This window comes from Musca autumnalis, unplaced genomic scaffold, assembly GCF_047663935.1.
Source record: "Musca autumnalis isolate F117 unplaced genomic scaffold, ASM4766393v1 scaffold_3, whole genome shotgun sequence".
In the NCBI taxonomy this organism is placed as follows: Eukaryota; Metazoa; Arthropoda; class Insecta; order Diptera; family Muscidae; genus Musca; species Musca autumnalis.
The window spans coordinates 216,051,800-216,075,553 of record NW_027411866.1 but is presented as its reverse complement, the minus strand read 5'-3'; the positions used below and the strand labels follow the sequence as shown (position 1 = coordinate 216,075,553).

At 35.7% G+C, this 23,754-nt stretch overlaps 1 protein-coding gene and 1 long non-coding RNA gene across 6 annotated transcripts in view; both read left to right on the top strand.

The window, feature by feature from the left end:
- Positions 1-23,754, top strand: part of LOC141398931 (UNC93-like protein) — a 155,061-nt gene that overhangs the window by 100,781 nt on the left and 30,526 nt on the right. The gene's annotated exons all lie outside the window — the stretch shown is intronic.
- Positions 7-14,037, top strand: LOC141398934 (uncharacterized). The gene is made up of 2 exons (XR_012411733.1): positions 7-5,824; positions 6,582-14,037. It is a non-coding gene; the product is annotated as an uncharacterized lncRNA (long non-coding RNA).

Below are 23,754 nucleotides of genomic sequence, written 5' to 3'. Positions count from 1 at the left end.
AAGTTGACAAAATACGCCACAAATTTTTATATTTTTCAAATTAGCTTAATGAAAGGTTATAATCATATTTTATTTGAAATTGCCAGGAGGCGCAGCTACTTGTTTCGCACATTTTGCAAAAAGTTTCAACGTTTTTTTTTAATTGACAAAAAGAGTTATAATTTAAAAATTCAAAATTTGGTAATTAAAATCTGTCAACACTGTTGTTTAGGGTGGGATATTTATATGTTTTAGGCAAAGTACAAAAATATTGAGGTTAGAGTTTCTTTCATTTCACAGGAGACATTTGACAATTGTAGGGACAATTTTCAGAAATTTTCGTAAACATTTTGCGATTTCGAGGACATTTGATATTTTAGGGACATTTGACAATTTCGAGGAGATTTGTGACTTTCAGGGAAAATGCTATATTTTCGGGATATTTTGTATTTTCGACATTTTGAAAATTTTTTGGGGATATTTGACATTTTCTGGGACATTTTGCATTTCGGGGACCTTTGACAATTCCGGGGAGATTTTACCATTTTTGAGAAATTTGACCATTTCGGAGACATTTGGCAATTTCTGGGACATTTCACAGTTTTGCCAGCCCGTGTCAGTCTTTTAATTTTGACTGCATGCTGGAGATCTTGTGAGAGAGAAGACCGAAATAATTCTTAAAATCTAAGGAGGATATTCTGAACGTAAATTTACCGTGTATTTTCTCACGCTCTCCTTTAAGATTAAACATCTGAAAGATAAAACTAAGGGAGAATTTTCGTTCAGAATATGGCCGTAAATCTTCTAGTTGTCGTGAGAGTCTCCACGCTTTGTCTCTACTCAGAGAGCAGAATTGATTCTATATTTCATTCACTAAACTTGTACACTATAGGGTAGGGTGAAAGAGACCATCCTTGCTTTACTCCCGCATTTGTGAGAAACGGTTGGCTATGTTCCCGTCGCAAAGAACTGAGAGTTCAGCATTCTCGTACATACATTTTCTGGGATACTCCCCTTTTGCTCAATGCTTCCAATTCCATTACAAACTGCAATGTTTGATGGTGGTGTCGAAGGCTTTCTTGAAATCGATGAACAGTAGATACAGGCGTTGAAATGACAAGGATAATTGATCCGGCTAGAAGGACCACTTAAAATAAGAAAAGATAATACCCAACCGGACGGGTCGATTGTTTATTCGATTCTTGTTTTATTTGAAAATATTTTACTTAAGACCTACATAAACTATTCTAACTTAACCTAATCGACATACAATTCAACAGTGCCCTTTGAGGGTTGTTTTGTCCTTACACTTAACTATGTGTGGGCACTTTATCAAATCACACAAATAGATTAGGGATAGGTAAGTCGACTTTCGATTAATCGATTAGTCGACTTTTTGCAGTCAAAAAGCTAAAAATCGTAGTCGACTTTTGTCTGGAGAGAAAATCGCATAATCGATTATCTTGTGATCGATTTTCGAGTCTGTTGACTTGGCGGTTTTACAGTTTCAAAAGAAAACTGGAAAATCGACGAATAATCGATTTTCTGCGGCTATGAAAAAGTTGAAAGTCGAGTTTTAGAACAAATGAAAAAATCCACAGATCGAAAAATCGAATTTTTAGTTTTAGGCCAAAATCGAAAAGTCAAAAAATCGATTATAGCTTTCCATTACCTATCCCTAAAATAGATGTTACGACCAACCATAATTACTTAAAATACATGAACCACTTATCATCTGCTCCAGCTCGCAAGAACGCTGAATTGTGGACATATGGTATTTTATGGCAATGGTAAATTTATATTTGGAATATTTACTTTTAATTGTCTGATTTTTCCCAGTGCCTTAAACTGACCCAAAAAATATGTACAATTTATTTGTGCAGATGTGAACAGTTCTAATATGACGCATATTGTGTTGGCCTGGTTTACACAGCTTCTATTTGGTCTGAATCCAGCTTGTTCATCTCTCAGAATCGTGAAACTGAATTCGTTCCTGCATTATGGGTGTTGAGCAGGGCTATTGCTCTCCAGTTATTACAATAGTTAAAGTCACAATTCTTGGGTAATTTTACAACGATGCCGTTCTTCCACCTTGGAGGTAGACTTTTATGCTCCCAAGCTAATATGATGTGATCTTTCAAGCCGCCATTTTATGGGTAACTTTACAACAATGCTTTTCTTCTACGTTGGAAGTTGACTTTCTTTCTGCCAAGCTGATATGATGCAGTTCTGGCTTCGTCCTGTAGAGTTTCCACCGCTAAACCATCTTCTCCTGCTGTTTTGTTCTTATTTTTTTCTTATTAACATGAAATTAAAATTAAACGTCACATCTATAAAACCTCTTTTATTCACTTCACAAACTATTCTAGACTTTGCAAACTTTCACTGATGCTCGGCGGTCATTTCAATTCTTGTGATGTTCTCTTTTCTATTGTAAAAACTATCTGGTGTCTTTAATTAAGTCGTATGCGTTTGTCTACCGTGTTCAGTTAGTACTTAGACAGTTAGTGGGACGCGTAATGTAACGTGTTCATAACCTATTCCTACACGTGTATAGTGTCCAGCTGGGTTCTTGGGTAATTTTACAACGATGCCTTTCTTCCACCTTGGAGGCAGACTTTTATGCTCCCAAGCTTATATCATGTGATCTTTCAAGCCGCCATTTTATGGGTAACTTTGCAACAATACTTTTTTTCTACGTTGGAAGTTGACTTTCTTTCTCCCAAGCTGATGTGATGTGAAGTCAAGGGAACTCAGCTGCAGTTCTGGCTTCGTCCTGTAGAGTTTCCGGCGCTAAAACATCTTCTCCTGCTGCTTTCTTGCACTTTAGTTGTCTCTTTTGTTTCACTCAAGCTGGCAGGCATACGCGATATTCAATTCAACTTATTTTCCATTGTACTTCTTTCGTACATTTCGTTCAGGCGTTCGTGAAATGTTCTCTCCATCTTTGAATTTGTTCATCATTGTTCATTAGTTGTCTACCATTACGATTATCTTTTACTACTTGATTCCTGGTACACCTTGGATTTCAGAGTCTATCTATTGTCCGGTGTAGCTTTCTTATGTTGTTCTGGCTAACTGCTTCCTCGGCTGCACTTGCCAGATTTTTTAGGAACTTTCATTTGTCCCTTCACGACTTCGTTCTTCACTTGTTTTTTATACTGCTCTCTTCTGATATTCTTATTCCCAATTAAGGAACTGTCTCAGCCATGGAGATGTGGTTGTCTATCAAGTAGAGAGAAAGAATAACAAAATGAACATCATATAACAGTATAACAATAACATTGTTACAATATAACAATTTTGAAAGTTTCAAGTACCAGGTTTTGAGTATCTCACATTTGTTTATATTGCCTTAAATTACTATCGGAACAAAGAAATGATAAGATCTTGGTAAACGGCGTCAACAACAATCTCAAGAAACAAAACCAAAACACGTTCTCAAACGCAATTCCTTTAGTACGATTTTTTTGTTATTTAATCTAACAAGATTTATTAATATTTCATAATAATTAATTAATTTCAATTGGAAATGTGTTAACCTTGCAAGTATTTGTATTTTTTTGTTGCATTTTAATTCCGAAATAAAATCATTTATTTATAGTTTGTCTGTTATTATTAAATGATTTTTGATTGAGTGAAATGTTCAAATGTGATTGTTGTTGAGTGAATTTGAGATTTGTAATTCGAATTCTATTGGAGAATTCCCACAAAGCTGATATTTATTAACATCAACAGCTTTGTGTTCTTCAAAATAGCTGGTTGGCACATAAAACAATTTATGGGAAAAATTAATGATTTCCTAAAGTGGTAGGAAGCAGACATTAAGTCTGTCAAGTAGCAACAGCAGCCACACTCATTACTATGCAAAATAGTTTAAGTAACGTTTTTCTCCCCCTCTCCTTTAATTTAGCTCGAGGTGTTGAAGTGCATATTTTATTATTTATTTAATTAAGAAATTAACATTCAAAGGGGAAGATGATTTTGTTATTGAATTCCGATTAATGTACAAAAAGTTAATAAAACGCCAATGTGTTGAAAAATGAGTAAACTGTTAAAGCCACAATTGTTACCACTACTCGGGATTCTTAAGTAGACGGAAGAGAGATCTGGTTGGCAAAGTGACAAGTATTTCCTAGTGCTTGGGAAGTAAATTCTAAAGCTGAGATTTGAAGTATATCTGATTATTTTTATTTCAAATCTAACTAAACGTTTTTGTGGGAAAACTATTTTCGGAAATTGGGTCACATGGAATTTTTAATCAACAAAGGGGAGCGCTTTGCACCGTCAAGGTTTATTTTTAATCGCAACAAAACGGCCGCGGTCGTTAACTTTAATTGTTCTTACACACCATGTGTGTGCTAAGTTCATGCGGACTTTTTTTTGTTATAGCGTGCATTCGCCCCAGGAGCCGAACAGAGAGATTAGTTTTTATTACTTTCATTTCAATGTCAACATTTTAAAACATATTTCCTGGTGTTTTATTGCTGCAAATTTAATTTACAATATAACTCGGCGTGCTTGTCCAACATAAACTTCAAAATTAGACCTACAAACAAGTATGCGAAGACTGGCTTTGACACATTCACCTTGATATGTTCATTGTGGTTTTAGGGGGAATTTTAAATTTTTGGGAACTGTCGCCAATTTGAGATGAATTTCTTGATTGACTTGGCAGTAAGGAACATAAATTAGACACTTACCTGCATGTACCCATTTTTACCGTATCACATGCAGTGTCTTCTTGGTCAACTGAATCGATTGGAATATAGTCCCTGTTTCATTTACTGCGCAAATAATTGTGCAAATAAAAGCAGGCTAAAACAACAATTTTCCGAAGCCAAACCTTCAATATTAAAAAAAAAACAACTGGACACTGGTCAAATATAACTGATAAACTGATAAATTACCAATTGCACTTTGCAAGACACCGAATCGTGCTACCATAATGCCAAATAGATTCTCAACGATTCTTCTCGCTCGGCTTAAGCGGTAGTTAAAAATTCTTTCTTCGGCATATAGGGATGTGTGGTATACGGTTCTAGCAAATATTCATCAAGTTGAAAAGCGTCGTCCCCGACAAAGGTTTTTATGGTAAAGGTAGTTTAACTTGTCCTTCTTTAAACGCTCGTTCAAATGTAGTGTTACTAAAAACAACTCCAGCCGACACCCGTGCATTGGTGCCCACATCAGCCACAATAAATTGATAGTTTGCATCAACTACGGATATCGGGGGCTGGATTCTTGTTCTAAGAAAATTTGAAATTAAATAAACTGATAAATTACCAATTGCACTTTGCAAGACACTGAATCGTGCTACCATAATGCCACATACATTTTCAACGATTCTTCTCGCTCGGCTTAAACGGTAGTTAAAAATTCTTTCTTCGGCACATAGGGATGTGTGGGGATACGGTTTTAGCAAATGTTCATTGAGTTGAAAAGCGTCGTCCCCGACAAAGGTTTTGATGGCAAAGTTAATTTAACTTGTCCTTCTTTAAACGCTCGTCCAAAAGTAGTGTTACTAAAAACACCTCCAGCCGACACCCCCGTCAATTGGTGCCCACATCAGCCACAATAAATTGATAGTTTGCATCAACTACGGCCATCGGGGGCTGGATTCTTGTTCTATGAAAATTTGAAATGAAATAAACTGATAAATTACCAATTGCAAGACACCGAATCGTGCTACCATAATGCGAAATACATTTTCAACGATTCTTCTCGCTCGGCTTAAGCAGTAGTTAAAAATTCTTCGGCATATAGGGATGTGAGGGAATACGGTTTTAGCAAATGTTCATCAAGTTGAAAAGCGTCGTCCCCGACAAAGGTTGTGATGGTAAAGGTAACTTAACTTGTCCTTCTTTAAACTCTCGTCCAAAAGTAGTGTTAGTAAAAACACCTCTAGCCGACACGCGTCCATTGGTGCCCACATCAGCAGCCACAATAAATTGATAGTTGGCATCAACTACGGACATCGGGGGCTGGATTCTTGTTCTATGAAAATTTGAAATGAAATAAACTGATAAATTACCAATTGCTCTTTGCAAGACACCGAATCGTGCTACCATAATGCCAAATACATTTTCAAAGATTCTTCTCGTTCGGCTTAAGCGGTAGTTAAAAATTCTTTCTTCGGCACATAGGGATGTGTGGGGATACGGTTTTAGCAAATGTTCATCAAGTTGAAAAGCGTCGTCCCCGACAAAGGTTTTGATGGTAAAGGTAGTTTAACTTGTCCTTCTTTAAACGTTCGTCCAAAAGTAGTGTTACTAAAAACACCTCCAGCCGACACCCGTCCATTGGTGCCCACATCATCCACAATAAATTGATAGTTTGCATCAACTACGGCCATCGGTGGCTGGATTCTTGTTCTATGAAAATTTGAAATGAAATAAACTGATAAATTACCAATTGCACTTTGCAAGACACCGAATCGTGCTACCATAAAGCGAAATACATTTTCAACGATTCTTCTCGCTCGGCTTAAACGGTAGTTAAAAATTCTTTCTTCGCAACATAGGTATGTGTCGGGATACGGTTTTAGCAAATGGTCATCAAGTTGAAAAGCGTCGTCCCCGACAAAGGTTTTGATGGTAAAGGTAGTTTAACTTGTCCTTCTTTAAACGCTCGTCCAAAAGTAGTGTTACTAAAAACACCTCCATCCGAAACCCGTCCACTGGTGACCACATCAGCCACAATAAATTGATAGTTTGCATCAACTACGGCCATCAGAACTATACTTGTAAACACTTTCTAATTGTAATAAAAAGACCCACTTGTTGTTTGCCATCAATGGCTGCAACAAAATTTGGAAAATTCCATCTTTTTTCAAATTCCAGTGCAATATTTGTCCACTCATTGTACCAATTTGTATAGTAAATATATGCAGATGTTCCCGCTACGGATTCCCGCTTTTAGCGAAGCTTATAGCCTGTTTATATTACAGCTTTTCCCGGGTTAAACTTCTTTATGTGGATTTATTTGACGTATAGGCAATGGAATTGACATTTGAAACCCAGTGGGTTTATTAAATCCGGTTTTAGGTAAACGTATTATTATAGTTACCTTAAATCCCCTACTAATTACCATTGAATACATGGTATTTGTACGTTTCTACCATACAAATAAAAACATTATTGTTTTATTACCGCACTAATTGTACCAAGACCAGAAATATATGTTATAACAAGTTGATTTGCTGAAGTGCGCTGCTTAAAAATATAACAAAATGTGTCATGCACATTAATAAGTTCCCTCCCCGCCGAAACATTATACAAATTGCTCTATGTAAATTAAAAAAAAAATATGTGGATGTAATAATTGAGCAGAGGTAAATCAAAACATGTGCGGTTATGGTTATCGTAAAAATGTTAACCTCAAAACTTTCTCTCTCTCCCTCTGGTTTTTATTGATTTGAATTTAGGCTTATTCGTATAAATATTCTTTGCCCTACAAAAGAAGTTACAAAATTGCCAACAAAAAAAAAACTTCAAGACACTGATCTCAGCTTATTTAAATTGAATTTGTTTGGAGATCTTTTGTTTTATTGACAAAACAAATATGTAAATAATTTCAGGGCTTCCTTATTTTTTTGCGTTTTGTTTGGTTCTCTGCTCCCTGGCAATGACAGATATCAATGATAACATCAATATCATATATACAGCTATACAAAATCTCAATGCGCATGTGCCACATACATTTAATCTCCCTCTCTCTCTCGGCACTCTTCTCACACAAAAATACTTTGTCGTGTATGGCCTTAAGAAATTTTAAATCAATAATATATAGGTATTTGTTGTTGTTTTCGTTTTTAAATTTTTTGCGAACAAAGTTTAAAAAAACACACATCAATTTAAATAAAAGACCACACCTCCTTGTTAACACAAAGCAAAATACACAAAACCAAACACGCACAGCACACTCTCACACTCTGTGACCATACATAAAATGTATTATTTGTATGACAACAAAAATACATTAATTTCTACTTTCTTCAACAAAAGATAAGACATCACTCTTTTTATTTTCAAAACAAGTGGTCAATAACAATAATCATACACTGTCATGGTTAAGACAGAGCCAAAAAATGTATGCAGACTCTTTACAATCCGATAGACAGACACAGGCAAGATGATCGCCACATTCGTTATTCACGTGATCTTTTATGCCTTCAGGCCGAGCGGGGGAATTTACTTCATTTCCATATCCATCTCCATTACAGAGTTGTACAAATTTTGAGAATTCCACAAAAGACACACGGGCAACATTTATGAGTTATCATTTTTTATTGAATACTAAATAATCCCCTATTTAAAATTATAAGCTTTGAAAAAAGTTGTCAAACAAAGTTGAAGATTAGTTAACAATAGCTTGAACACTCTAATGATGTCTTTTATATTTTATTTTATTATAAAGGCGATTCCCCATGTTTTATATAATAAAAACCTTGCCCATTTTTATTCATATTTCTAATTATTTCCCTAACGAGTTGGCCCATTTAAGGCACAAGAAGTATGTATTAGGATAAAAACCATATGCGCGGCATGTCTTATCTCATTGTATATTCGGCATGTCTTATCTCTTTACGAAAGAAGAAATTCCCAGTGTGGATCACGGATAAGTGTCCCTGCTTCTGTAAACGTTTCGAATGATAGGAGTTAGTATATCCGCCAGAGTTGGTGCACCATATTTTATTAGTTCTGCCGGTATATCGTCGGGGCCGCTGAATCTGCCATTTCTCAAAGCTTCAAGTGCTGTTTTAATCTCCCCGCAAGTTGGTGGATGAGTTGGGATATCATGTCTTGGGTTCCGTCTCGAGAGCATGGAGATCATTTGATATTCGTTTTGGTGGTGTGCTGGTTGATTATCCATAAAGAATTCACGCCAACGATTTAGCTGTTCGGTTGGTGTGGTGAGTTCAATCCCGTTTTTATCCTTAATAGAGACAGTGCTTCTGATGTTATTACCACCTAAATTTTTTTATTGCCGAGTAGACATGACGCATGTTTCCAATATTTGAGGCTTGCTCAGCTTCGTCTGCGATGTTGTTGTAATATTGTACTCTGCCTATGCGTGCAAGATGTTTGACGCTTACAGCTGATCTTCTATACTCCGACTTTGTTGCGTGGCGAATCCATGCGTGTTTTTAGTGCTTTTCTGTTATTTATTTCAGACCATGTTAAGTCGCTCATCCATGGTTTTCTGCGTTCTGTTGCACAGCCAAGGACAGACTGAGCGCATTGCTTACAGGCATGTGCTATGGTTTCCCATGTTGTTGCTTCGTTTATTCCTTAATATAATCTCAATGCGGAGTTCTATGCTTCACGCGTGGTTTGGTTTTGCAGTCTTTCTATGTTGTATTTGCGGGGTTCCTTTTTCTTCTTGATGGCGGCAGGGCGAAGCCTGAAGGTTCCAACCAACAGTTGGTGGTCACTATCCATGTCTGCTCCTCGTCTCGCCTTCACATCCATTAATGAACCCACGAAAAGTTTGCTCGTAATTATGTGATCAATTTGATTTCGAGTTCTGCCGTCAGGGGATTGTCATGTATATTTGTGAATATCTTTATGCTTGAATCTAGTGCCTCCAATATATAGGCTATGTCGTGAGCAAAAGTCAAGGAGTCGGTCACCGTTCTCGTTTCTCGTGTTGCCTAGGCCGCCATGTGGCCCCATAACCGTTTGAATGTCGGTGTTATTGTTCCCGAATTTTGCATTGAAATCACCGATTATAATTTTGATATATCCGTCTGGGATTGTGCTCATGGTGGCTTCAAGCTGTGAATAGAACTCGTCCTTTGCAGAATCGTTGTCAGGTTGGCTGCGTGCATAGCATTGAATTATGAAATCTTCCGAAAGCGAGAATTGAATGTAGCTGTGATTATACGGTCTGAAATTGCACGATAATCAATCAAACACTCGCTAGCTTGTCGTGGTAGGTGTAGTCCTACCCCATGAATTCGGTGTGATACTTAAGTACATGGGATGAGTATATTTCCCGATGGTTAAAAAAACTCTGGAGATTAATTGATGAAGAATCCGGTCCATGGCCTCATTGTTTCTAGGCTACAGCTACCCAAAAGAATGAATTAATGGAATCACCGACCTTTTATTGCTTTTTTCCCGACGTTTCGTCGCTTTCTGGAGACTTCCTCTGGGGATTTGGTCTATTTAAATAAAATAAATTTATTTGTGATTACAACAAATGTATGCACAATGACAATAAAGAGGTGTTTTAAATTAAAAAAATAAGTATAAGAACGCCTGGCATAATTATGAAATTTCATACTTAGGGATAGGTAAGTCGTCTATCGGTTAATCGATTAATTGACTTTTTGCAGTCAAAAATTTAAAAATCGTAGTCGATTTTTGTCTGGAGAGAAAATCGCATAATCGATTATCTTGTGATCGATTTTCGAGTTTGCCCATAGATTGTGGACTTGGCGGTTTTACACGTTTGGCGGTTTTAAAGTTTCAAAAGAAAACTTGAAAATCCACGAATAGTCGATTATAATCGATTTTCTTCGGTTATGAAAAAGTCGAAAGTCGAGTTTTAGGACAACTGAAATAATCGTAAGACCGGAAAATCGCACTTTTAAATTTAGACCAAAATGGAATTGTCGAAAAATCGATTATTGCTTTCAATTATCTATCCCTATTCCCACTGTTACGAACTAATGTTGTCGGCATCTTCTTTTAGATTCATCATAATCTCAGTGTTCTGTATTCTCAGACTTTCAATCATCAATCTTTCTTTCAATCATCATTTTCAAAGTCAGGAGAGTGACCAGTGCTCATAGGATGTAGTGCTAAGTCAAATGTCTCTTCTTGCGTGTCAATATTTGTTTTATATTCTCCCATTCTATTTCCTAGCGTTCTCTCTGTTCTTCCTATATAGATTTTAATGTAGTTTTCGTTTGTTTTGCCTTTCCATTTGATTTCATTTTTTTACCACATGCTTTCTTGGAAAATCCCATTCAATCTTTGCTTTTCAACTCAATCTTTGTCTGATATTATGACATTTTCAAAGTCAGAAGAGTGACCAGTGCTCATTGGATGTGGTGCTAAGTTTGTTGTCCCTTTTTGCTTGTCAATATCTGTTTTATGTTCTCCCATTTTAGTTCCTAACGTTCTTTCTGTTCTTCCTATATAGATTTTAATGCAGTTTTCGTTTGTTTTGCACTTCCGTTTGATTTCATGTCATTTACCACCTGCTTTCTTGCAAAATCCCATTCAATATTTGCTTTTCAAATCAATCTTTGTCTAATATTGTGGCATTTTCAAAGTCAGGAGAGTGACCAGTGCTCATTGGATGTGGTGCTAAATCTGTTGTCTCTTTCTACTTGTCAATATCTGTTTTATGTTCTCCCATTTTAGTTCCTGACGTTCTTTCTGTTCTTCCTATATAGATTTTAATAAAGTTTTCGTTTCTGTTGCCTTATCATTTGATGTATTTTTATTTACCGCATGCTTTCTTGGAAACTTCCTTTCAATCTTTTCTTTTCAACTCAATCTTTGTCTAATATTGTGACATTTTCAAAGTCAGAAGAGCGACCAGTGCTTATTGGATGTCAATATCTGTAAATGTCTAACCTATTTACAGCAAATCTTGACCGACATTCTAGCTTATATTCATTTATTGTGTTTTTGATTAAGCTTTTTTATGAAAATAAATCAACGATTTTATTATTTTTTCCCTACGTTTCGTCGGTATTTTCTTTTATAAACATTGTAATCTCAGACTTTCAATCATCAATCTTTTCTTGTCAACTCGATCTATGTCTAATATTGTGACATTTTCAAAGTCAGGATAGTTACCACTGCAGTTTTCGTTTGTTTTGCCTTTCCACTTGATTTCGTTTTATTTACCGCATGTTTTCTTGGAAACTTCCATTCAATCTTTGCTTTTCAACTCAATCTTTGTCTAATATTGTGTGATTTTCAAAGTAAGGAGAGCGACCGGTGGTCATTGGATGTGGTGCTAAGTTTGTTGTCAATATTAGTTTTATGTTCTCCCATTCTAGTTCCAACGTCCTTTCTGCAGTTTTCGTTTCTTTTGCCTATCCATTTGATTTATTTTTATTTACCGCATGCTTTCGTTGAAACTTCCATTCCAGAATTCTTTTAAAAAATCAATTTCTCTTATTATAAATTTTAATATTACAAGCAACCCAAACCTGGGACAAGAACACACAAATTTATTCCTCTTCAATTTCTTTTTTAATCAAGAATTTTATTTATGATTACTTAACACACATTGCTAAACATGCCTCAGGGTATTTTCAGCCCAGCGTAAAGTAAACGAAAAAACCGATCATAATCTGTAAGCTTAATGATGTTATTTTTCTTCCCTGTCAAATATATTTTTGCGCATGATAACTGGAATGGCCTGGTTTCTCTTTCACAAACACAAAAATATTCTTTCCTCCTGGCTAAAAAGCTTAAAAATAATTTTTTTTTATGGCCACAGATTCTAAATCTGACTTGGTACAAGAATACAAAGGAATGAACGTATAGAAATAAGACAAAGAGGTGTAAAAAAGCAACCAAAAAATTTTTCATTTCATGTGGGGAGAAAATAATTCTTTTGGCAAGAAAAAAAACTGTGGCGAACAGGGTATTGTAGTAATAAATATCCAGAATGTCTTGGTAAAGGGTTTCTTGTGTAGAGGAGATTTTTAGTTAAACAGGGACTTATTTTTAAAATACAATTCACTTGAGTAAGATAAACGCGTGATAAACAGAAATTCTTCTTGTAAGTAACCGTTGGCATAAAATGTATAAGATTTTCCATTTCCACATGTGGCAAGTCTGAGTTAGATTGCGGAAAGTAAATTGAACAGCAGACTCGTTGCAATGGTCTGGATTCACCAAGGCGGGTCTTGCGCTAAAACCCTTCTGAAAAGGCATTTCATCTTTTTACTATTTGTGTTTCTTATTTAATTTTGTTTGCATTTATATTTTAATACAAATAAAAAATATTTGTTTTCCTTAAAACCCAACATTAAAAGCCAGAAAGTTCGTCAGAATTTCAAGCGTCACAAATTCAAACTCAAAAATAGATTTTTTTACACAAAATGTACCATCGAGATGGTGTTAAGATTTGCGCAAACATGACACTATAAAAACTTAAAAATTAAACAAACACATGACGAAGGACGGACATTGATACACTAAGTAAGAGCAAACTATACTAAGCCAGTCTTGAAGATAAAGACTCAGGCGAAGAGTAAGGTAATTGCAAATCAATATATTACACATTGTGGACAACTGAATTGGCCAGCATACCATGAAAAATTGTCATACCAAAAATACACACATTTAACGACAACATCCATTCAACCAGTTTATATGTATGTCTTTTTTCGTGTGTGGCTCGTGCTTTGAGTTTAAAAATAACTTTAAACAGCAAATCTCGTGCTGCCAGCCAGCCAGCATTACCACAATTTTGCTCAACAAAAAGGAGTCATACATACATATATTTGCCAAGCTAATGACAGTTTCAAATAACAACATAGCCCCTTAGTTACAATTATACCTGAAAACGAAACGACGACCACAGAATCTAAATGCCTGACAACACATTGCAACAGACAAATTCGCGTACATAAATATTTTGTTGATGGTGTGTATATTTTTGCGGTCAAGCAAATATATTTGCCACACACTGAACTTACACAACCATCCACAACCCACTTGGTTGATCAGCTGCTGCTGCTGCACATGTGCATTAGAGCAGGAGGAGGCATTGTGACTCACAAGAGAGCCCATGTGCTCTAAGTGAGCGTAAATTTGTTATCGCTCACAGCCTGTGTAGATGCTAACACGTTGTGAACAACAACAAATTTACGCTCATTGAGAGCACAAGAGAGACCCAAGAATTTTCTCTGCCTCACTCTGCATTAGAGCAACGCCACAAAAAACACGACATGTTGGCTAAAAATAAACTTCCATACCGCAAAAAAGCAAAACTTGAAATAAACACAAGCATGCTTTTTTGTTGTTTGCTGCTAAGATGCATTCTCAATTACTGAAGCGGCACAACACAAAAATAAAATCGTCGCATTTTAAAGCGTCAGTAAGTAAGCATAAATAAGATGAAGTAAAGAAAAAAAAGCAACACTAAAAGCAAATGGCCTGCGTTCGTTCAGTGTGTCGCTTGGATTGGTCAGCCTGTTCAATTTTTGGAACAAATGTTGTTTATAAACATCACAAAAATGTTGATCAACAACTTGCTAATGTTTACAAGCATTTACAAATGTTTATATACCTCCAACAAAGACATAAAGTAATAAAGACCTGACAAAATGCATGCAACAAAAAAATGTTTACGAAACTATGTATCGAAACATTACCCTTAACAGGTTGCAGTTATTTCAAAATCGCAACCAAGGAGGAACATTTCATTTAATGGTATCAGAAACGAAACTTATGAATTCAAGGATCTATTCAAGAATAATTCCATGTCAATTGGACCCGTAAATTCGGTTAAATACGTAAAAATGTATAAAAGAAAAAAATGTTATATCACCATATCGTAACATAACATTATGTTAAATTCAAAAGCCATTCACTGAAGAATGATAGCAAAAGAAATGTCTTATCTTGTTGTATTTATGTCTTTGCCTCCAAACAGAAACATAATAAAAGCGCCGGGCGTTTCTGCAGCTTCTAAACTTTTAGACAAAAAGTTTTTTACTCGGTGAATGTAGAAATAATCTTAAGAACTAAGTATGATGATTCAACCCATCCAACCCAGGGCTTAATATTGGCCACAATAAGATATTTTATTCGACTATTGTTTTCTGCGGAGAGCCTCTGCACTTCACCACAAAACAAAACGAAAAAAAAAACTGAAGTTTACAAACCTTGTTAAAGAGAATTCTTCCAGTTTCCATGGTTTAATAATAAAGGTTAGCCAAAGCTTTATGTCAATTTAAATTTTTTCATTCGAGTATGCCTAAAACTTCAAAACAAACTGTGTATGTGTGTGTGGTGTTTGAATAATATGCCAAACAATTTTAAAAACAATCGAATTCAATGATTTTTTAAATTGTTTTTAGATCATTTGTATGGAAGAGATTGGTGAGATTTGCATTGAAACAATCAGTTGATCATATTCACAATTCGATTATGTGGAGAAAACATAACTCTTCGTTCATTTTTCTCGTTTTTTATAAAATGCTAAAAAAATGCATTGTAAACAAACTCACTTGTTGCTTTTATTTTGAAGTTTTAGGAATTCAAGAAAAACAAGGGTTCTATAGATTTTTTTCATTTAAATCTACCTCTTTACTTATACCATGCCAGTTTCTGTTCAGTATGTTGGAACTGTGACCAACTTCATGGCGTATTGAACATGATAATTCAAGTTATTCGTCGTATTCTTCAGGTTCATATCTTCCAATTTAGGCCAAATATAGTCAGGGAACATGGTGCGGTAACGTAATTCATTAACGTTGTGATCTACACCACAAAACAAAACGAAAAAGCTGAAGTTTACAATCCTTTTTAAAGAGGAATCTTCCAGTTTCTGTTCAGTATGCTGGAACTGCAACCAACTTCATGGCCAATTGAACATGATGACTAGATTTGTTCGTCTTTGTGCAGTTAGTTGACGACGTAACTTAAACTCGAGATAAAACATAACCTAAACCTTACAAGAAGGATGTCATCAGTTTACTACACTTTTATCTCTCCACTCTACACAAGATACCGCCAGTAATATTTATTTTATTATATGGGGTCAATCAATATTTATTATTTTATTATTGTCTAAGTCTGGCTTAACTTCATCACTTTCCTCTTTGCAGAGAAAAATGTTTACAAAACGCACTGACAGCTTGCAAAATTAACTGATCGCTACCAATATCATGATTTCATCCCGGCGAAGGGAATTATCAATTGGCTTTTCAGTTTTTGAAATGATGAATTTTTAGTGAAAACCTGAACTCTTTAAGCATCGAGTATTCTCATGTTAATGAGAATGATGCTCACTTTTCGGCTTTCCCAAAAAACACCAGAACAAAATATTTGCAAGCTGACAGCACGATTCAACTAAGAAATCATCGATTTCTGTTAAGTTGAAATAACATCAATCATGATATTGGTAGCGATCAGTTAATTTTGCAAGCTGTCAGTGCGTTTTGTAAACATTTTTCTCTGCAAAGAGGAAAGTGATGAAGTTAAGCCAATGGGGGAAACTCCAGACTTAGACAATCATATGATTGAATCTTCAACTAAAACAAAACAAACACATTATTTTATTATTTTAACTTCCTTTAATAGGGTTTTCTTCCATCTCAATCGGTGTGGACTATTTATATAAGCTGATTCCTAGCTAAGCCGACGGAACTCATTTTAGCTTCGGTGGAACTCAAGTTTATAGTATTTCTTAGGACATCCAACCCTTCTTCCCTCTTGCTTGCGTCGAATTACGTAGGCCACCTTCATCTGTCATTATCATGACCTAGTAGCTTTTCATTCATTATTTCACGTGGCAAAAATGTCGACAGAGGCAGCGATATTCTCCATGTCGTGCACCCATAGAGCAGGACTGATTTGACTTGAATATTCTGAACTTTGTTCGCCGATCTGCATCTACCTTCGTGCCACAATCTAGATCCACCACGCTTTCAAGATAACAGAATTGGTCTACTGAGGCATCAATAGCTTTCACCACCTGAGTGTAGCTGTTGTTCGGTGTTAGTCTTTATACAGGGTTCTCCAATAAGGACTTGACAACTGTAGATAACTCGACCCCATGGTTTAGCGGAATTGCTGGCTATTTCCCCTTTAATGTTGGCTCTGAGCTTCTCCACCAACGTCGTCAATGATTTGACGTTGCCCCAAAAGAGACATATTTCAAAGCTTGAAGTATAATCAAAACGTATATGAATGGAACTCGACTTGATTTATATGGCCACGTTTGCATCTGTCCAAACGTTAGACCCAATTGTCGATGACTCGGTCATATCTTTCATACGAAACGTTCACTATTTTCCGTTTAATGTTGGCTCTGAACTCTTCGCACGTCGTTGGCATTGTCAATGACAAACTTACTCTTCAATAAATCGTCCCCTTGAAACCACATGTCATCCAGTTCCATATCTTCCAATTCAGGCCAAAAATACACAGTGGGTGCGGTAACGTTGTCCAAGCACAATAAAGTGACGATTGGCATCTTCGACGAAGAAGTATGGCCCAATGACGGCGCCGGCATGCGAATTGCACCAAACAGTTTTTTTTTGTGCTTCGTCATCCAAATATGAGACGCTCGCAAAGAAGCGATTACAGACTCCATTCTTATTTTACTGCCGCGTCTATGTAGTTGTGAATAACTATAACTATTCTAGTTGTGAATAACTTAAAAGTTTTGGCATCCTCGTTCTTATTACTCGGATAATTTTCTGGGGTAATCCCTCTTTGCTCAACGCTTTCCATATGCCAGTTCGTCTGATGGGCCAACATTGAGTCAAAAATTATCTTCGTCAGCCAATGAGCTTTACAGTTACCGCTCACCGACTCCATCCCTACTTTACTCCCGCGTTTGTGAGAAACGATTGGTTTATGTTATCGTTGTGTAGAACTGAGAGTTTCGGCACTCTCGTAATACTCGGATAATTTGGGATACTGCCTTTTCGTTCAATGCTTCTCATTTGACAATTCGTCTGATTTTGTCAAAGGTTTTCTTGAAATCGATAAACAGTAGATACAAGAGAGGTGTGCCATTCCAAATAGATTATTCTACTATGATGCGTAGAGTGTTGGCATGGCCTACAGAGTTACAATTGGTCTGCAGTCATCTAGTTCTCTCAGAATGTTTTTTACTTGCCTTCAGATTATTTCTTGTATTATGACTGCTAGTATCTTGTGCATATGGCATTGAGCAGGTAGGTTTTTCATCTCCAGTTTGGTCTACACATCTTCTATTTGATCTAAAGCCAGCTTGTTCATCTCTCAGAATGTTTCCTACATGCCTTTGGGTTCGTTCTTGTATTTTGACTGCCTTCCTCTCTCCAGTTGTTACAATCTTACAAGTTCCCATTATTGGGTTTCTTTACAACGACTCCTTTCTTCCACGTTGTAGGCAAACTTTATTCCTTCCAAACTTAAAATAAATTAAAATACTTAAATCTCTAATATAACTGAAAATTGCCGCTGCTTTAAAACTGAATTTATAAAATATTTTTCAATATTAGATAAAGTTCTTCAACAGCGAATGCATTACAAAATTATGTACAAATAATTTCTATAAAATGTTTTCGATTTTTAATATTACTAGATTTTGGAAAATTCATTCCTTCTTTCATAACATTTTTATTTTTTTTGAATATTGTCAGCATTCCTTCTCGGGACAGTTATGATAGCCGATTGGGGGTAGTCTATTGTTGGGGGTATCAAAACAGAGTTCTTCCTATTTAGTTTGGAAGCAGTCCGTCCAAGCGTTTCCAACATAATTACATAATTTGGAGTAAAGCTGGGCACTCGTAAAATCGCCTAAGGAAATATCCTATTACTTCATTAATTTCTTTCAATCTCAATCTTATTGAATCTGTAACTTCTTAGGCGCTTTGCAACATTTGTCTCAGCAACATATGCATCTCGGCAACATGAAACCTGCTTTACAATCAACAAGCAAAGAGACGTACCCAATTTTTGTTTGTTGTTTATGTTTTTTCTTTCTTATTTTTTCTGCTCTCTGTACTGACTGTTGATGTTTAGTTTTAACTGGTTTAAAGCGGTTAATATTTGTATTTACCGCAACAACAGCAACAACAATAAATATAAATATAAATAAACATATATTGTTATTTTGTCTCACGTTTAACAACAACAAAAGCGTCAATACGACGACATCTACCTCCCCTAGATCTCCTTGGCGTTTTTGTTGCTGTTATTTTTTTCTGAATTTTAAATAAAAATTTTTACATTCCATGGTGTTGTTTATGTTTTATAAATTGGGCAGATTGGTTGGTCGGTGGATTTGCTTAAACTTGTATTTATTGTGCGAGCGGGAGTGGGGTTTTTGGTGGAACAACACTTCATCAATAATGTCCGTAAACTTGTTGTATACAAATCGTAGTAGTTGCTGGCGAGCGAACTTTTTTGCATAGTTTTTGGCCAGCTTGTTTTTATGCAGCTATTTTATTTTGGCAGGCGGAACACAAAAAATGTTTTTATAGCAGCTGCTGACCAACATAATAATGTGGCATATATTTTAAAAGACTGAGAGGGTGAGAGAGAGACCATACAGGTGAACAATGTTTAGGAAGATATATAAACATATAATAAATTTCAAATAAATATAAATATAATTTCACGTTCAATATGATTGTACTTAAAAAATAATAATAGCTTAAAATTATGTATGAGGGTGTAGGTTCTAAGGGCTGATTTTAGAATACTTTTCTTTTTAAATATGGTGAAGAACAAATTAACCTCTGGAAACTTCAAGTCGCAAAGCAGCATCTGAAATTGAATAAGTAACATTAGCAGTGACAGTTACAAAACAACAAATGTACGTCATTCAAAATTCCTTATCACGATTTCTATCAAAAATTCAAAACATTTTAACGTTTGCACATGGGACATAAAACATGTTATTTAATTATACGAAATGCACGTGAAATAATTACAAACAACAACAAATATTATTTTTGATGCGATTCTATATAAAAATCTTTTTTTTCAAATTGCACTTTTTTGTTATTGTTTATAATCACCAAATGACTTAATTACATTGTAATAATCCATCAAAACAAGTTACAATAATAATTATCCAACACACACATGTAATCTTGGTTTCAAATCAATGATGATTAGAAAAAACAATAACCTTTCTGAAAATTTCATATGCATGCCTCCTCCTCCTCTTAGCATAAAATGTGAATTATACAAAATAAATTCAACAAGAAGCAAAAAATGTGCATAAATCTACCGCGCTTCCCACCTTGAAAGTCATTTTAATGAAATCCATTAATTTAACTTTGATCTATATAAACAATAAAAACAAATATTTCTATTTTTCGCAATGACCGCACTCTTTAAAGATTTCTTCATGTTAACCGGATTTTGCAAACAGAAATAAACCAAAGCCAAGCGCCACTTGTTATGCTCGCCTTTTTACTTCTCTCCGCAAAAAAAGATTGGGCTTTTTTTGTGGTTTCGCATACCCATTTAAATGAGTAGCACGTTTTATTCCGAAATATATATTTTTTTGTTTGTGTTATTTTTGAGATCAAAATCAATGAGCTATCTAAAGCAATTAACAGCTTGTACTACTAGCCGCAATGAATGGATATTCAATGTTTTTTAAATTTTAATGGGCCATTTTTTTGTTACATTACAAACACACCCAATTGTGGAGAAAATTCACGATTTGTAAAATATAATGAATTTTTTATTATTAAAAAAAATAATAATAAATAAAAATATTTATGTGGGTCAATATCAGAAATAATTAACGGAATACTTGTGAGATTTTTTTTCTGAAGGTCCTTCAGCTGGACATTGGCATTAATAACTCGTTAAACATTTCAAAATTAAACAAATAATAACGTCTGAATACAAAGGAGTTAATGAACAATGGGATGTATCGAAAGAAATAGCCTGTCGTATAGACAATTCTGACAAGCCACCACGACATCGATATACAAACTAAAATCAAAGCCATCTGGTCGGTTTAATAAGGCGACCGATAAAAGGAAAATAGATTGATTTAAAGCTTAATATAACAAAAAATTGACAGAACTATGAACCAGAAAGAAATTGATACAATATAAGATTCTGACTAGCCACGACATCGGAATACAAACTAAAACCAGATCAATCAAGTGCTCAATTTGATCAGTTTTAATATAAGCAGCAATAGAAAAATGTCGATAATAAAGGCGATCGATGAAAGGAAAATAAGAAACGGACAAATGGGCGGGCGGATATTCTGAAAGTAAATTTCCCGTGGAGTTTGTCTCTCTGATGTTCCAACTAACGGGGAATTTGCGTTCAGAATAACTCTCAATATAAGCGAGAGGTATGGAAACGAGCTGTGATACTAGTTTTAAGTCGTGTTAATTGCCTTATATGTTTAACTATTATAGAATCAATGTAACGCAACCTATTAGCCGGGCCATTCACAGGATCAAACAGTCACGGGTTGAGGATGGAGAGACTTCTCAATAATATCTCATGGCTTTTTCGTGGTCCAGATGCGACAATTTTTCTTGTTGACGTAGCCACCGAGGTGGAAGGGGACCTCATCAGCCAAGATGACTTTTCGATTTTAATTTTAATAATTTCAATGCGCTGCTAAAGCGTGTATCGTTGCATTTTCCGTATCGGCATAGTTCCTTGTCAAATGTCAATGAATAAAACCTTCTAAAAAGTAACAGTTACCGAATTGCCGCGTAATTCAAAATAAAACCTCGCATTAAGCATAGAACGCTAACAATAGCCATCTTACTCGGTTTGGAGCTATATACCTAAGTTTTGGGTCAGTTTTAGGCACTGGAAAAAATCAGAGAATTAAAGATAAATTTTCAAAATATAAATTTCCCAGTGCCATAAAATACCATATGAGACATTTCGCGTTAGCACAGACGATAAGTGGTTAATGCATTTTAATGTATGGAAAATTATGAGCGGTCGTAAAATCGATTTGTGTATGCACTAATAATAAATAATAAGATAAAGTCCACAAACGGAGAGATCGATACGCTCAGTAGGCAAGATGCACATTTAAGTGTAGGGACAAAACAACACTCCATGTGCTCTGTTAAACTGAGTGGCTAAGATTAGGCTAAGTTAGATTAGTTTATTTAATTCTTAAGTAAAATTCTTTTTAATAAAAATCAGAATCGAACCGTTAAGGCCTTGGTACATAAGCTGCCTCGCCTAGTTGCCTTGTTTTCCTCCTTCATTTCTGACATAACATAAAATAAAAGAATAAAGAAGGCCAACGCAATTTCGAACTAGGTGGCCCTTTTCTTCTTTATTCTTTTATTTTTGTTATGTCAGAAATGAAGCAGGAAAGCAAGGCGACTAGGCGAGCCAACTTATGTACCCAGGCCTTTAGGTTTGTGTGTTTCCTTTCTCAACAAAGTTGATAGATCGCATTTCGGCATCTGTGGATAGTCCCCAGGTTTTCTTTGGTCTTCCAACTCTTCTTCCTTCTTGGCTGAACCGATTTCAGCATTTTTAGATTTCAAATCCCGCATCCACCTGATTTGCTTGGCTTAAGAGCTCTCCGTTCGTTATTACACGCGGCCAGAATATACGTAGAATCCGGGGAAGGCAGCGATTAATGAAAACTTTAATCGAAATGCCGTGTAATTCAAAATAAAACCTCCCATTAATCATAGGTTAGCGTAATAGCCATCTTACTCGGTTTCCAGCTATATATCCAAGTTCATAGATCGCATTTGCCTCCTGTGGATCGTCTCCAAGTTTTCTTTGGTCTTCCAAACCTTCTTCCCTATTTAAGGCTGAACCGATTTCAGCGTTTTTAGATTTCAAATTCGGAATCCATATCATTTGCTTGGCTTAAGAGCTCTCCGTTCGTTATTACACGCGGTCAAAATATACGTTGGATCCGGTGAAAGCGGCTACACTAATTTTTGCTTCTACATCTACTTCTGTGCCACCATTCAGGATCAACAAGCTTTCAAGATAACAGAATTGTTCCACTGAGGCATAGGTTTGGGTCTTAATACTCATGTATTTGATTTTTTTTTCTGAATTTGCCTGTAGGCCTTACCCTCTCCGGTTATCTTGGAGTCTTATAACCGATAGTGTTAGGTCTTTGGCCCTGTTTGACAGTAGGCAAATGCCATCTTGCATAGGCCGAACAATTTAATCAAACGAAGTTGCAGATAGTTCATCCTCGATAACAAGCAACAATGAAATAGGCAAGAGAATGCAGCCTTATTTTACTCCAACCACAACTTGAAAAGGTTGAGACTATTTCCCTTTATTAAAACATAGCATTTCGGGCCATTGTAGCTCTCTTTTATAGTATTTATAAGCTTCGGCGGAATACCTCTTTTCTGCAGTGAATTCCAAAATGAAGATACGGTAAATGCTGTCAAAAGCCTTCTCAAAATCGAAAAAATTTTGATGTAGGTCCGACTTAAATTCAACACTTTGCTCAATAATTAAACGTATGGTATTTATATGGTCCGCACATGAGCAGCCCCCTCGAAAACCTGCTTGGGTGGAGTTTATGGAATCCTCCAGGAGAGAATGCAGCCTTGTTTTACTCCAACCACAACTTGAAAAGGTTGAGAGACTATTTTCCTTTATTAAAACATAGCAGTTCGGGTCATTGTAGCTCCCTTTTATAGTGTTTATAAGCTTCGGCGAAATACGTCTTTTCTGCAGTGAATTCCAAAATGCAGATACGTTAAATGCTGTCAAAAGCCTTTTCAAAATCGAAGAAATGTTGATGTAGGTCCGACTTAAATTCAACACTTTGCTCAATGATTAAACGGATGGTATTTATACGGTCCGCACATGAGCAGCCACCTGGGAAACCTTCTTGGGTGGAGTTTATGGAATCCTCCCGGTGATCTTTGATATGACTGAGGAACATTTTTGGCAATTATTTTCGCTATTGACGGTAGTACTGGCACTTCTTGTTGGAAAACCAGTTATTTTCTTTTGCCCAGATTTGTCCAAAAATGTGTGTCCAATTGATCTGTGATGTTATTGTTTTTTTATTCCTTGGCCTATTTATGTTGTTTATGTCTCGCTTCTAGGTTTTGGCTTCAAAGCAAAA